This window comes from Spermophilus citellus, assembly GCF_964194105.1.
Source record: "Spermophilus citellus genome assembly, chromosome: 1".
In the NCBI taxonomy this organism is placed as follows: domain Eukaryota; kingdom Metazoa; phylum Chordata; class Mammalia; order Rodentia; family Sciuridae; genus Spermophilus; species Spermophilus citellus.
The window spans coordinates 43,633,852-43,649,884 of NC_138182.1; the positions used below are offsets into that span (position 1 = coordinate 43,633,852).

General features: G+C 33.5%; 1 protein-coding gene across 4 annotated transcripts in view; it reads left to right on the top strand.

The window, feature by feature from the left end:
• The window catches only part of TSC22D1 (TSC22 domain family member 1), a 115,786-nt gene that overhangs the window by 33,939 nt on the left and 65,814 nt on the right, over window positions 1-16,033 (top strand). The gene's annotated exons all lie outside the window — the stretch shown is intronic.

Consider the following 16,033-nt stretch of genomic DNA (forward strand, 5'->3'; position numbering starts at 1 on the left):
GGGTCCTAGTCAAGATATGAAAATGGCATTAATGTCAACCTGTGGATTAAAATGTGATAATTTGACTTCCCAAAAAATTATGCTCTGAAAAAATGAGAATTATAAAAGTGATTTGGAATAATTGCTGTATTGGGGCAGAGGAAAGGAAGGCAAAATTCTTGCCTTTAATAATCTGGTAAGTTTGGAAAAGATCAGTTAATGATTCTGTGAACAAAAGTTTTATTTTTATAATTAAATCTTTTAAAAGGTTTACAGATATATTTCATTGGAAGGGTGTATTTTCTTGAATCCAAAAATTTATAAGCATTTCCTATAAATGTGTAAAGGGTGGAATGGAGGTGGGGATGAAAAATATCCTGCATCAGAAAGTTCAGAAATATTGCAAAGATAAGTAATTTTTCTTACATGGACTCCCTATACTATCGATAGCCTTCAAAATAAAAATGTTGCAGAATGTTGGAACTTGACTTATTACCATTATGTCTTCAAGGTATAAGAACATAAGCTTATGGTGTCACCATCATTGATTAGACGAACTATAGTATAAAAGTCTGTTTTGATTGTTTTTTAGTGAGGAAACAAAGGTTGATTTATTTTTTGGTAGCTTATATTTGAAAAAAGTCACAAGCCTGCAACGTACTGACCTTAGAGCTTATTGTAAATATGTCCACATATCTTATTTTCCTTTGCTATATTGAAACAGTTGAGCAAAATGTCAGTGCTTAGATGTCCTAAGCAAGTTTTTACTATTTAAATTCAGTTGTTTTTTTTCTATTAAAATATTCCATATTAGCCCTAAAATGTGAATGTTTCAAGAAGAAGCACATAGGTTCTCTGAGTTTTTACCCACTAATATGTGCATCTAAGATGATTATATTACTGCAGTGAATGTTAGGGAATTGTGAAGTATGCATCGGAGTTTTCAGAAATAATGATCAAAGGGATCTCTGCTCGAGGTAAGGTATGGCCTAGGTAGAAAAATGTTCAAGATATGTTCAATATAATGTCTGTTGACAAAGTAAACTTTATCAGATACAACAGATATCCTTGCTGTTTCAGACAGATGTAGAATTTGGAAAATGATTTATTCTTAAAACTCCCAGAGAACAGAAATGGGCAAATCACAGATTTGTTTTTGTGTGAGTATGGAATGCATCAAGAAACATGTCCTTGGGGTGTATGTAGCCTCTGATAATACAAGGCATCACCTACCTTAGCTCTTGTAGTATTTATAATATATATTTAACTTAGTATTTCTTAAGCCTTGAGCATTATAAAAATATGCGTGCTTTGCAAAGAAAGTTTGAGTACGCATTCCTTGAAATTATTGCCTTGCTTCATTTTGGCTATGTGTGCCTATTTTTTATTAAATGATACTTAGGACTTAGAAAATAATTGCTTGACTTATTTTATTTTGGCTTGAGACATTGATTTAGGGAATTTTATAAATATTAACTTACACTAACTTGGGAATTTTACTAAAGATTAAAAAATAATATTGTAGCCTAATGTACAATCATTAAGAGAGGAATGTTTTATTTTCTAAGGAATATTAAGTAGGTTCAAAGAGTTGTGTGTTAAAATAATATTTAGTTTATCTAAAAATAAAGGAAACTACAATATTGAATATAGATCAGACAGGAATACAGATTAGGATTTTTTCCTAGAATTACTGATAAAATTTACTGAATGGATGTTAGTATAGAAAACATAGTAATCTTCAGGTTTGAGTTCTTTGATAAGAACTGCAGCTTATGGACATTTGGGTTTAACTTGAAACAATTTGCTATTTATTTCACTTTTCCCTTTATCCAGCACAGAATAATAAGTTAGTATGAATTAGTGGTACAACCCACCATTTGATAAGGTAGCTGGTTCCGTGTTCAGGAGCATCTGAGAGTAAGAAGTTGAGAATTTGCACCTATGCCTTTTTAATTTGAGAATCACCTTAGAAATTATCCAGCTTAGCACCCTCATTTTACATATAAGATGATTGATATCTAGAAACATCATATCACATGCATAGTATTGAACTCAGTAAATGATAAATCTTCTGTAGGACTCAAGTTTTTTGTGTGTGTGTGTGTGTTTTTTTTTTTTTTTTTTGGACTACCCAGCTCAGGTACTGCTCTACTACCTCCTCTTGTTGATCCTAGTTCTGGATGACAGAATTCTGATCTCTTTCAGATATGACAGTCTTAAAGATAGCTATTAGTTCCCCATCAGTTTCAAGTCCAAATTCTTTTCTATAAATTATTTATCCCTGTGTTCTTACCTCTTATTTGTGAAGCCGAGATCTTAAAAGTTTTGTTTATCTTTGAATGTACTTCAGTTTCTCATTGTTTCTCTTAATGTGCAACACTCAACCAGCATCATGCAGATATGCTCTTCCAGGGCTGTTAGGATACATGACCTTATGTTTGTCCATAGAGTCATCATACCACTTTGTCCTTACATATTTATCCAGTGAGATGCATGATTTTATGCACCTCCTAATTTTATGATTCTCCTAGGCAGAGAAATTATAGTGATAAAACAAAATATCTTATATGTTAAATAAGGCTAGTAGTCTGTTTATGCAAAGACTTAAAATGTACATAATTTAGTAAAAGAATAATGACTCAAGGTAATAGCTAAGATCTTGGGAAATCATAGATAAAAGTATAATCTCCATTTAAGATATTTTTGCTTTTATTGCTTCTGACTTAGTAACTATAAATTCTATATTACATGACTTGTGCAATATAAAATGTTATTTTTCAGATTGTCTTTGCAAATTTAAGGGTAATTAGGGCTGTTGGAGCCAAACTTTTTTTGTGACTGGCATTGAGAAGAAAATGAACTTGTATTTAGTAAAATAATTAAAATGTGGGATGAAAGGCAACTTAGAATGACTTCCATGAAAATGTTTGTAATATATAACAGCAGAAGACGGTGAAGAAATAGCCTGGGAAATCTGAGAAAGTGACCAAAGACCCAATGCAAACATAGTCTTGTGTTGCATTTTGAAACATAATGCAAACACTACCGTAGCAACATTCAGTGTAACACTTTTGTTTAATTGCCAGTTAGGATATTAAGCTTTTCCCCCAAATATTAAAATGACATCCATGAAGATATGAGGTGTTTATTTAGTGTTTGAATGTGCATCTAAGGGTACTAATACCCCTGTTTGAAAAACACTGATTGAGATAGGATATACAGTTATGCCTTGGTGTCTTCAGGGAATTGGTTCCAGAACCCTATGGATATAAAAATCTACAATTGCTCATGTCCCTTTTATAAAATAACATAGTATCTTCTGTAACACACCCACATCCCTCCCATATACTTTATTTTTGGTCCTGCAGTTTGAACCCAAGAGTGCTCTACCACTGAATATATCCCAAGTCTCTTTTGTTTTTGTGTTTTGGACAGGTTCTCACTAAGTTGCTAAAATTTCCCTTGAACTTTGTGATCCGCTTGTCTCAGGCTCCCAAGTTTCTGGGATCACAGGCATGTGTTATCTCGCTCATTTTCCTCTTATATGTTAAATCATCTCTAGATTGCTTATAATACCTTATATAGGCTAGAGATGTAGCTCAGTGTTAAGCATGCCCAAGGCCTGGGTTCAAATCCCAGCACTATGAAAAAATAACATAATACAGTGTAAGTACTAGGTAAATAGTTGTTAGGCTGTTTAGGGAGTAATGAAAAGGAAAAAAGACCTGTACATGTTTCATACAGACACAGCTTTTTTCCTCAAGATTTTTGATCTGCTTTAGGTTGAATTTATGGACTCAGAACTCATGGATATGGAGAACTGAATTAGAATTTTGAGTAAAAACAAAGAAGCATTTACAGGCGTACTCTATGTACCTTTCCTAGGCACTTTACATATATTTAACTTAATTCAACCAACTGGGAAAGGTGATGATTTTTCCATTTTACACACAAGATGCTGAAGCTCGCAGGTTTCAAAACCTGACCAAGACAGCAAATGAATAGTCAGTAGGCAGTGAAGATGCCCATTGAAAGTGGGTCTATTTAATCTAAAATTTCTATTACATTATTGTCAAAGATCTTTGCAAAAAGAATGCATGTTTTCAAGAAATTTTCACATAGAACCTCAGTATTTAAAACAAAAGGGTTATTTTACTTAGTGTGCATTAATAGGCTTTTAAAAAGAGTTTTAGGTTTATAGAAAAATTGACCAGAAGGTGCAGAGTTACCACATATCTCCTCCCTCCCTAGGCTTTCCCTATTCTTACAATCTTGCATTAGTGTACATTTGTTAAAATTGATGAACCACTATTGATGCATTATTAACTAAAGTCCGTAGTTTACGTTAGAGTTCAATTATGTCATAGAGTTTGTTTGCCAAATATAATAATGCCTTGAATTCACCATTGTAGTATCATACAAAATAGTTTTAAGTGCCATTGAAATACCCTTGTTCCTATTCATGCTTTTGCTGTGTCATATGGTAAGCCCATGCTTAGCTCAGTAATGTAGAGTCTGCCAAACTCTTCCAAAATGCCAGTTGCATCTTACGTTTCCACCAGCAATGAACATGATTTCTGTGCTCCATTTTCTCCCCAGCATTTGGTATGTCAGTGTTTGATACTGGTTACTATAATAGGTAGGTAGAACTATCTCATCATCTTAATTTGCATTTCTTTAATGATTTATGATGTTGAATATTTTTTTATGTGCCTGTTTTTCATCTCTGTTAATCTTTGCTGAGATGGCTGCTCAGGTCTTTTGCCCATTTTCAAAATCAGTTGCTTATTGTTGAGTTTTAAGCATTCCTTGTATATTTTGGATACTAGTCCTTTATCAAATACATGTAAATATTTTCTCCATTCTCTTGTTTTGGTTTTCATACTTTCAACAGAGTCTCTTGCAGAGGAGAATTTTTAATTTTATTGAAGTTCATCTTATCAATTTTTTCTTCAGTTGGTTATGATTTGGTCATGTATTTAAAAACTCATTTCCAAACCCAAAATCACCTAGATTTTTTCCACCATATTCTAATTTCTTCTTTCCCTTGCATTTCCCTCCCCTTTTCTTTATTTTCTATAGCTTCACTTTTAGGTCTGTGACCTGTTTTGAGTTAATTTTTGTGGAAGTTGTAAGGTTTGTATTTATATTGATTTGGGGTTTTGTTTAGGGGGTGGGGCATGTGATGTCCAGTTCTTCTAGCACCATTTATTTGAAAGATACTTTTTTTTCCACTGAATTGCCTTTGCTTCCTTTTCAAAGATTACTCCACTATATTCATGTGGTTTTATTTCTGGACACACTATTCACTTGCATGGATTAGGTTTTTTTTTTTTTTTTTTTTTTTTGCCAGTAACACACTGTCTTGATTACTGAAGCTGTTTAGTAGGTCTTAAAATCAGTGTAGTGTCAATCATCTGACTTTGTTGTTCTTCAATATTGTGCTGGCTTTTTTGGAGCTTTTATTTTTGCATATAAACTTTCAGGTCTATTTGTATCCACAAAATAATTTGGGATTGCATTGAATCTAATGGTCAATTTAGGAAGAAGTTTCATCTTAACAATTTTAAGTCTTCCTGTCTTTGATGATGGAATAATCTCAAAAATTTTAAATCTTTGATTTTTTTCTGAGCATGTTTTGTTTTTTTTTCCTCATATAGATCTTACACAAGGTCATGTTTTGTTAGATTTATACCCAAGTTTTTCATTTCTTTGGTTTTTATGTAAGTAATGTTGTATTTTAATTTCCAGTTCATTGCTGGTATATTTGAAAGTAATGAACTTTTGTATATTAATCTTACATCCTGGAACCTTGCAATAGTAACTAATTTAGTTGCAGGTTTTTTTCCCTTTGCTAGAAATTTTCAACATAACGCACTCATCTTGAACAAAGACACTCTTATTTATTCCTTTTCAATCTGTATACCTTTCATTTCCTTTGTTTATTGCACTAGCTAGGACTTTAAATAGGAAGACAAGTCCTTGTCCTGTGCCTAGTATTAGAATGTATCAAGTTTCTCATAAATAAATACTAGATGTAATTTTTTGGTAGCTGTTCATTATTTTGTAGAAGTTCAACACCATTCCTAGTTTGCTTGCATTTCTAATTGTGAATCTTTGTTCAGTTTTGCCAAATGCTGTTTTCCCTTACAAAATACATTTATTGATATGATCATGTGATTTTTCTTGAAGAATCATGATTATTCTGTAGATTTTATTAATTGATTTCTGAATGTTGAATCAACCTTGCATACATGGAATAAATTTCATTTGGTCATGCTTCATATTTTGTACATTATTGGATTTCATTGTATTTTGTCAAGGATTTTTGCATCAATGTTCTTAAGGGATATTGGTCTACATTAATTAGGAATTATTTCCTTTTTTCTACTTTATCAAGATACAGAGAATTGGTTAAATATTTGGTTAAATTATAGGTGCAACCATCAGAGTCTAATGCTGTTTGGGAAGGTTACTAATTATTGACTCATTTTCTTTAATGCAGGTCTGTTTCATTTATTTTTCTGTGAGTTTAGATTGTGACATTCAAATAATTGGTTTGTTGCATCTAAGTTAGCAAATATGTGGGCCTAAAGTTGCTCATAATACTTACCTTTTAAATGTCTATGGGATCAGTATTTATGACCTCTCTCGATTGTGTTTCTAGTTGTTGTTGTTGCTGTTTTGTGGCTGCTTTTTTTTTTTGTTGTTAGCTTGGCCAAAGTTTTTGTTTCATTAAAGAAATAGTTGACTTTGGTTTTGTTGACTTTTGTGTATTTTCCTGACATCAGTTTCACTGATTTCTGAACTGTTGTTATTTTTCTTTCTTCTTTTTGCTTTAGGTTTATATTGCTCTTCTGTTTGTAATTTTCCTAAGGGGAAAGTTCAGACTATTATTTTAAGTTTTTTTCTGCAATGAATGCATTCAGTTTTATAAATTTCCCATTAAACACTGTTTTAGCTGCATCCCCAAAATTCTGGTAAATTGTGTTTTAATTTTATTTAGCTTGAAATATTTTTAAATTTTCCCTATTTTGACCTGTTTTGATCTTCAGAGGTTTGTTGTTGAATTTCCAGGATTTAGGAAGTGTGTAGTTAACTTTTAGTTTAATTCCATTGTAGTCTAAAAGCAGGATTTGTGCTTAAATTTTTGTTATTATGTGTTTTTTATTGCCTAGAAAGTCTGTCTGCATAAATGTTCTTTGTGTGCTCAAGAACATGTATTTTGATGATGTTGGATGAAGTAGCCTATAGATGTCAATCAGATTCTGTTGATAGTGCTGTTAAGTTCAACTATGTCCTTGCTGATTTTCTGCCTGCTGGGTCTGTTGGTTACTGATAGAGGATATTTACATGTTTATAACAGTGGATTTGTCTGTTTCTCCTTTTATTTGTCACTTTTGCCTCATGCATTTCGATGTTCTGTTGTTAGACACATACACAATAAGGATGGTTTATGTCTTTTTGAGTACTGACTTCTGTGTCATTCATTATCTGATACTCTGTCCTTGATGATTTTCCTTGTTCTGAAGTTGGCTTTGTCTGAAGTACCTAGAGCTACATTTTCTTTCTTTAGATTAGTGTTATCTGTCTCTCTCTCTCTCTACTTTTAATCTGTATGTGTTCTTGTATTTGAAGCCTTATAGACAACAAGCCTTGAATCTTGTCTGTCTTCCTTGATAATCTTTTAATAGACATTTAAATTATGCACATATAAGCTGATTATTGATATAGTTCATTAATATCTGTCTTTGTCTTGCTTGTTTGTAACTTCCCATTACACTTGTTACTTTTATAAAATTTTGTTTTCTTTTTCTGCCTTCTCTGCTATTAATTGAACATTTTATATGATTTTATTTTATCTCTTCTCTCAGCATATCAGTTAAACTTTAGAATTTGCGCTAATCCTAAAATGCAGTATACATTTGTGACTTATCCACCATCTCTCAACACTATACTACTTCATAGGTACTGTAAGTACTTGATAAAGACTTACAGTTCCTCCCTGACATCCTTGTCGTGTCATTTTTCCATATGCTGTAATTATCCACATTATTGCTGTCATTATTTTGAATGTATCTATGTTAGGTCAATTAAGATTTAAAAAATAAAAAGGTTTATTTTACCTTTTTTATTTTTCTCTAATGCTCTGCCTTTTCTGTGGTTATGTGTGTGTGTGTGTGTGATGTAGATCTATGACCTATATTATTTCCCTTTTCTCAGGTCTGTTATTGACAAATTCCCTATATTTTTGTCTATGAAAATCTTTTTTTCTTCTTCTCTTTTACTTTTCAAGGGTAATTTTTACTGACACAGAATTGTAGGTTGGTGTGGGTTTTTTTTCTTTGAATACTTTACATATTTCATAGCAATCATCTTGCTTGTATGACTTTTGAAGAAATAGCTGATAAAATTCTTATCCATGTTCCTCTGTAGTGATGATTCCCCTCAACCCCTCCCCATATCTTCTTTTAGTACTTAGCCTTGATTTTCTGCAGCTTCAAAATAGTGGATAAGTGTAGAATATTGGTATTTATCCTATTTTGTGTTTCTCTGAGCTTCCTGCATCTGTAGTTTGATGTCATAAATAAAATTGTCAGTTATTATTCTTTCAAATTATTTCTTCTCCATTTGGATTCCCAGTGTGTGTATGTTATACCCGTTTAAACCTCCCACAGTTTTAAGATAGTCTCTTCTTTTTTATTTCCCTATCTCTTTGCTTTTCAGTTTAGGAAATTTCTAACAACATACATTTAAGGTCACTGATTTGTTCTTAAGCTGTGTCAAGTCAGTGATGAATCTGTAAAATGCATTCTTCCTGTGGTAGCCATTGATTTTTTTACTGTCTCCCTAATTCTGCCTTTCCCAGAATATCATAGACTAGGAATCATGCAGTATGTAGCCTCTTCAGACAGGCTTCTTTTACTAGTAATATGCAGTTGAGGTTTTTTTGTTTTTGTTTTTGTGGCTTCCTTTTATTTGACAAATCTCCTGCAGTTAATCACTTACTGAAGAACATTTTTAGTAGGTATGAATACTGGTTTTGTGTGAACATGAGTTTTCAGTTCGCTTAGGAAAATACATATTCTTGTGATTGGTAGGTCATGTGGTAAACTTATGCTTAGCTCTGTAGTGCAGTCTGCCAAGTGGCTGTTCCATTTTGCATTCCCACCAGCAATGAACAGAGGTTCTGTTATTATCCATTTTCTCTCCAGCATTTGGTATTGTTAGTGTTTGATATTGCCTATTCATATAGGTGTGTAGTGATATTTCATTGTTTTAATTTGCATTTCTCTACAATGTTAAAAATCTATGTGCTTATTTTTCATCTCTTTATCTTGGCTGAGGTGGCTGCTTAGATCTTTTGACCATTTTAAAATTAGTTGCCTACTTTATTGTTGAGTTTTGAGAGTTCTTGGTATATTGTGAATACCAGTCCTTTATTAGACATGTGTTTGGCAAATATTTACTCCTATTCTTTGGCTTTCATTTCCATTCTCTTAACAGTGTCTTGCAGAGGAGAAAATGTTGAATTTTATTGAAATCCATCTTATTTCATTTTTTCTTTAATGGGTCATAGTTTTGGTGGTGCTTTTAAAAAACTCATTTCCAAACCCAATGTTTGCTCCTGTGTTATTTTCTACAAATTTTATAGTTTGGACTTGAAAAGTATAATAAGGTCAACATGTAGTTAAGATTTTCTGTTCATTTGTTTTAGTATGTGGATGTCTATTTGTCAACCATTTGTTGAAGAGATTGCTTTTTTCTCCAGTGAACTGTCATTGCTTCATTGTCAAAGATCAGATTTGCCTGCTAAATCTCACGCCTTTCCCCTTCTCAATATCTCCACCTACTAACCTCTTCTCCAAGCCACCATCATCTTGCCCCAACTGCTACCATAGCTTTACTGCTCTTGCTTTATCTCCTGTCCTCTGTTTTCTTTAGAGAATATAGTTTTTTATGCTTTTAAAGCATAAATAAAATAGCTGTCTCCTGCTTACTAAATTGATTTCCTTTGTATAGACAATAACATGCCTATGATCTGGCCCTATCTTTTCCTCCAGCTCTACCTCCACTTTTGCTCTCCAACCATCTTGGGCTTCTTTCATTCAAGTCTATGAATTTCTTAGCTACCTTGGGGGATTTCTAATGACTTCAATGTTCCTTACCCCCTCTTTAGTTATTTATTTATTTATTTTTATATCGTGCTGAAGATCAAACCCAGTGCCTCATGTGTGCAAGGCAAGTGCTCTATCACTGAGCCACAACCCCAGACCCCCTTATCCCATTTTTAGATCTCAATTTAAATGTTTCCTCTTTAGAGATTCCTTCTCTCGTTATCATATCTAAACATCCAGTTCATCTACTCGATTTTCATTCTTTAACATTAGATTTTATTCCCTCATTATTTTTCTCGATTTTAAGGCATACATTGGTCTATTTACTGCTTCACTTCCTGAACCCTTGAATCCTGTCTATCTTGTTTGTTATGCTTTTTAGCACCTGCCTGCCTCACAGTAGGCATTGAATGAATATTTTAATAAAAAAAGATGGCAGCAGTTTTTGAGATATCCAGATGTAGTAAGGGAAATCCACATAAAAGTAGGTACATTTTAGTGCTACTTTAGTGCTGTTAGAACGCTATTTTGGTCCTGAAAAACAAGCAATGAAAGATTAAGAAGAAATAGGTACTGTGGATTTTTAGTAGTGTAAACTGATAATTATGTATGTCAAATTTGTGAAGCCATGTTGCCTAAATTGGTATTTTTAAAATTATCTGATACTGTGAGGTTAACAGAACTCTTACCCTAGCAATCTCAGACTTAGGATCTCAAGTGTCCTTAGAAACCACCCATGGTTTGTAGGGCAGTCTCAAGCTCACTAAGAGGTCATGTAGCATACTGAGTTTTGGCTCTCTAGAATCAGTGTTTGGATTTGAATATCTGGCACGGCCACTTTCCTTGGGCAAGTCATTTAAACTGTGTACCTCAGTTTCCATTTCTGTAAAGAGGCTATTGAACCTATTCCCGGGGTATTTTAAGGAGTAGATTGGCTAATATATGTAAAGTTATTTACTATGTGCTAGGTACTGCAGTAAACATGAAGTTATTTCTTTTCCTGTTTAAAGGCCTCATATAACTAAAATTGCATGGTAACTTTCTCAACACATGTCACACTTTCAACTTTACAAAGAAATTAGAATGCATGGAAAGGGACTTTGTTCATTCTCCTGATACCAAACATAAATCTAACTTCTTCAGCATCTGTTCTTTTTTGTGTGTGTGGGACTGGGGATTGAACCCAGGGCTTTGTGCATGGGAGGCAAACTCTCTACCAACTGAGCTATAACCCCAGCCCAGTATATATTCTTTTTTTTTTTTTAAAGAGAGAGTGAGAGAGGAGAGAGAGAGAGAGAGAATTTTTTTTAATATTTATTTTTTTAGTTATCAGCGGACACAACATCTTTGTTTGTATGTGGTGCTGAGGATCGAACCCGGGCCGCACGCATGCCAGGCGAACGCGCTACCGCTTGAGCCACATCCCCAGCCCAGTATATATTCTTTTTAACTTCACCTGTGCTGTATAACTCATCACCTCTGCTATCTTAGATATGTTAAGATTTTTATTCCTTCTTCATATTTAGTTTTTTTCTTTCAACTGTATACTTATATGCATAGAAATATGAAATCTCTCCAATTAAAAAAAAATCTTTCATGGACTTTATATCTAATTTTAGCTATTGCCTCACTGTTACTCTATATTCCCCAACTTAAAAGCTTATCTCTAGGCCAGGCGTGGAGGCTCATGCCTATAATCCCCGTGATTTGAGAGGCTGAGGTGGGAGTTTCCCAAGTTCAAGGCCAGCCTTAGCAACTTAGGAAGACACTATCTCAAAAAATGTCCATTTCTTCCTCCTCCCCTCCTCCTTCAGACTACTTGTCCTTGCTTCAACCTCCAGTAGTGCTATTAAGATTATTAGTCTGTTGATCTCATTCTACCCAGGCTTTTATATAGGGAGTTTCTCAGTCTGGTACTTTGGTTACTATCTGACAATTCTTTGGACATTTCTACATGTGCTATAAGTTAATAACCTTCATACAGATGGCTCAAGTTTATAACACTGCCCAACTTTATGGGTCTAATATCTCAGGCTGTCCTGGGAGCACTTCAGACATGTTTTATGAATTTAGATTATTCTGCCTTCTCAAATGTGGGTTTCCTTTAGCATTTCTCATTTTAGCAAACGTTACTCTCATGCATTTAGTTATGCATGCTTGGAAAGTGGGTGTCATCCTAAATATCTATTTTGTACACTCTAATCCATCTTCCTGTCCTGGTGTGTTTTGTTTTTGTCTCAAATAGCTCAACATTTTGTCTCTCTTCCTTGTTAAGACACTGGCTTGGTCCATTATCTGTTGGCTTAAAGTATAACAGTTCTAATTGGTCTCCTTGTGTATATCTTTGCACCAAATAAATTCATTCTCCACAGTGTGGCCTGAGCGATGCTTCTTAAGACACAAGTTTAATGATGCTACCCCTTTGGTTAAAATATTCAGTTGGCCTCCCCTTGCTTTCAGGATCCATGGGAAGAATAGAGACAAAAATTCCTCATAAATTTTGTGAAACTCTTGAGGTCTAGTCCCTTTTTACCTCTACAAGCTTACCTTGGGCCACTTTTTGGTGTGTCTCACTTTCTTTATGTAGCTCATTTTCTTACCTCAGGAGGCCTTTGGTAAAATTCTTGAACAGGTTAGGTCACTACCCTGTTTGCTCTCACTATACCAAGTACATATCTTATCGTTCTCTGTAGTCATTTAGGTTTTATACTTTTGTGTGCCATTTCTCCTCTAGCTAAAACTCCCTGAAACCCAAGGGTTTGCATTCACTTTCTATTTGCCAATGCTTATTAGCCAAGTTATCAAGCCTCGGGCTTAATCCCTTCATCAAATCTTAAGATTCCACTCATTCTTACTAAGTAAAAGTGACAAAAAAATAACCACTGGGAGAATGAAACCTGATGTGAGGAAGATAAAATGTGCTTCTTAGAATCAGTGGAAGATCACAATAATATTGTTAAGTGATTTCTTTAAAAGTCAATGAAACCTAGCATGCTTGTGCATGCCTATGATAATCCCAGCTACTCAGGAGGCTGAGGCAGGAGGATTGCTAGTTGGAGGCCAGCCTGGGCACCTTAGTGAGGGCCCCGTCTCAAAATCAGATAAAAAATAAAAAGAGCTTGGTTATTGCTCAGTGGTATAATACCCATGAATTGATTCAATACCACCAAAATAATAAGAGCTGAGTTAATTCAAAATGTAACATTCTCCCCTAGCTTCCTGCTTTCTAGTGGTAGTAAAAGAATGTTATTTAGGGAAAAAATTCAGAATATTTCCCATTTGTAGACTCTGACATCTTAAGAAAATTATTGGCCCTTATCGATTCTATTATTCAGGTCTTCAAAAAATGAAAAATTAAACTAAAATATTTCTAACTTTCCAAAGAAAATACAGCTAATTTTAACTAATTTGATTCTAGTAAGTTTGATTGCTTTCTGAACTTTTCTAAATTCAAATGATAATTACTTGGGATACCACTTGGAGAGAGAAATTCTTGATTAAAAAATCACAAGGATTTTTAAATTTAGAGTAGTGAATAGTGAATTACTACTTGTTTGCTTGACTTGCTCTTTTTTTCATTAACTTATATTCTCATACTTCTTTTTTAGGAAAATTACTCACTGTGAGCATTCCCGTTTTCATTCCCGGGTTGAGGGCCTCTCTGCACTTTTCCTATGGGTGGGAAGAAGTCATTTCTGTAACAGATTTAATTTTTGTCTTGACTCAGTTTGTGCCTACAATAGAGAAATTTAGAATGGAAAGTCAAAGTCATCTTGCCATTTAACATTATATAATTTCTCAGAGAGTAATTTAAAAATTCTATTTAAAAAAAAACTTTTGTAATTTTAGGGCCTGTTTTATTAGGGTCTGAATAATAAACTCTTAGTAGTCTGGCATTTGGTAGTTGGAATAAACTAATCACTTTTTTTTTTTTGCAAGCACATAAAATACTCATTATCTATGAGTCATCATTTTGAAGTCATGTACATTTTAGCTTTCTTTTGTTTTTCTTGTTTGAATTATCTCACTGTTCTTCAGAGCACTTTTGTGGCAATTATGAGCTTACCTTCCAATTTTATTCTGCATATGTAGTGCCAAAATACATTGCTGGATAACAAACTATTGTAAGTAATCAAATAATAGTAAAATGTCTTTTATAGAGCAAAAAGTACATGCAGTATAGAGCTATTTTTAAAATTTTTTCTCATGATGTACTGGTAAGTTTATTTTGAGAAAATGTACCTTGAATAAATAGAGAATTAATCACCTCATTTCAAAAGATTTATTAATAGGCTATAATTTTTCATAAGTAATTTTTATTAAATGTTTTAAGTGGACCATCTATCAAATATTAAGTTGTTGGCATTCTTTCAGTGTTATGTCACCCAAGACTTTTTTTCATGGAAAATGTGACTTAATAGTGAACTTGTTTTTTTTTTTTCAATAATCTTTTAAGAGGCATTTAAGACAATCTTATAATACCAAATATTTTAAAATAGCAGACCTACCTTTCTTTACCTTTCATATGAACTGTTATGATACTAGAACTTTGGTATCTTAGTTGTAAGATTTTGTGCATTAAAGACACAGTCTAGCCAGGCATGGGGGCACATGCTTGTGATCCCAGTGGCTCAGGAGACTGAGGCAGAAGGATCGCTAGTTCAAAGCCAGCCTCAGCAACTTAGTGAGGCCCTAAGCAACTTAGCAAGACCCTGTCTCTAAATAAAATATAAAAAGGGGCTGGGGACATGGCTCAGTGGTTAAGTGCCCTTGGGTTCAATTCCTGGTACCAAAAAAACAAAAACCCACAATCCAACAACCCCCTCTTAGCAATCACTTTTGTGTGAACTCTTAATGTTAGCCATGGATATAGGGCTATATAAATGGAGACATGATTTATGCATATTTTCTAATTAGTCTAAATTCCAAAACCTTTATTTTAATAGATTACATTCATTTGCCTATAATAGTTTTGGTTTGTTTGTTTAGTTGTAGATGGACACAATACCTTTATTTAGTATTTTTTATGTGGTGCTGGGTATCAAACCCAGTGCCTCATGTGTGCTAGGCAAGTGCTCTACCACTGAGCTACAACCCCAGTCCTATAATACAGTTTTTAATACAGCAAATCAGTTTTGGAAAATTCAGATTTCCTTTTTCTGCCCAGTCTGCCAAAAGCACCTATAACCAATAAGTTATCCAAAAGATTGAACTCTTGTACATTCTGTTGTAACAGTAGAGCTGAAGAGTTTTATATGCAAATTCTAATTTTTTCTCTGAAAAAGTAGCTACTCTTTATTGGCTATGTTTTAGGCACTATCTTATTATTTTCATAAGTTTGCTTGATAAGAAAATTAAAATTCATAGGAGAGCCACATCTGTTATAGAAATTTATTTTATTGCTCACCTTAGTAATTCAAAAGTAGTTGTTTTTAGCTCAGTGCTGATCTAGGTACATATTTTGGTGCAGATATAAGAGGATTTTTAAGATTAACATTTCAGCACAAAACAATTGATTTCTAAACATGCATCTCTATAACATGCTTCATTATTTTTTAAAATCTTTGTTAAATACTTTATGACAGCAATTGGATTCTTATTCTGAGGTCATCTTCATTTGACACATTTCATGATTGTTAGAACTTTCAGTTCACAGACAAACAGACTCAAATGGTCCTGCTTCTAATTTATGGTCCTGAAGTTTTAATATACAGATATGCAGAGACTTTTGGTGGTACACAGCCAGGGAATTTTTACCTTCCCTAAGTCATTCTGACTTGCTACTAATTTGAAGGTTTTAAATTTCTGTCATTTTAAGAAATAGATTAAAAACCTACTGAATATGTCTTTTGGGAGATTTTGAAACAGGCTAAAAATTCTGTTTTCCAGTTTCGAGTGTGCAAATGAGGTTTTAAAAAGTTACTCTTTCAGCA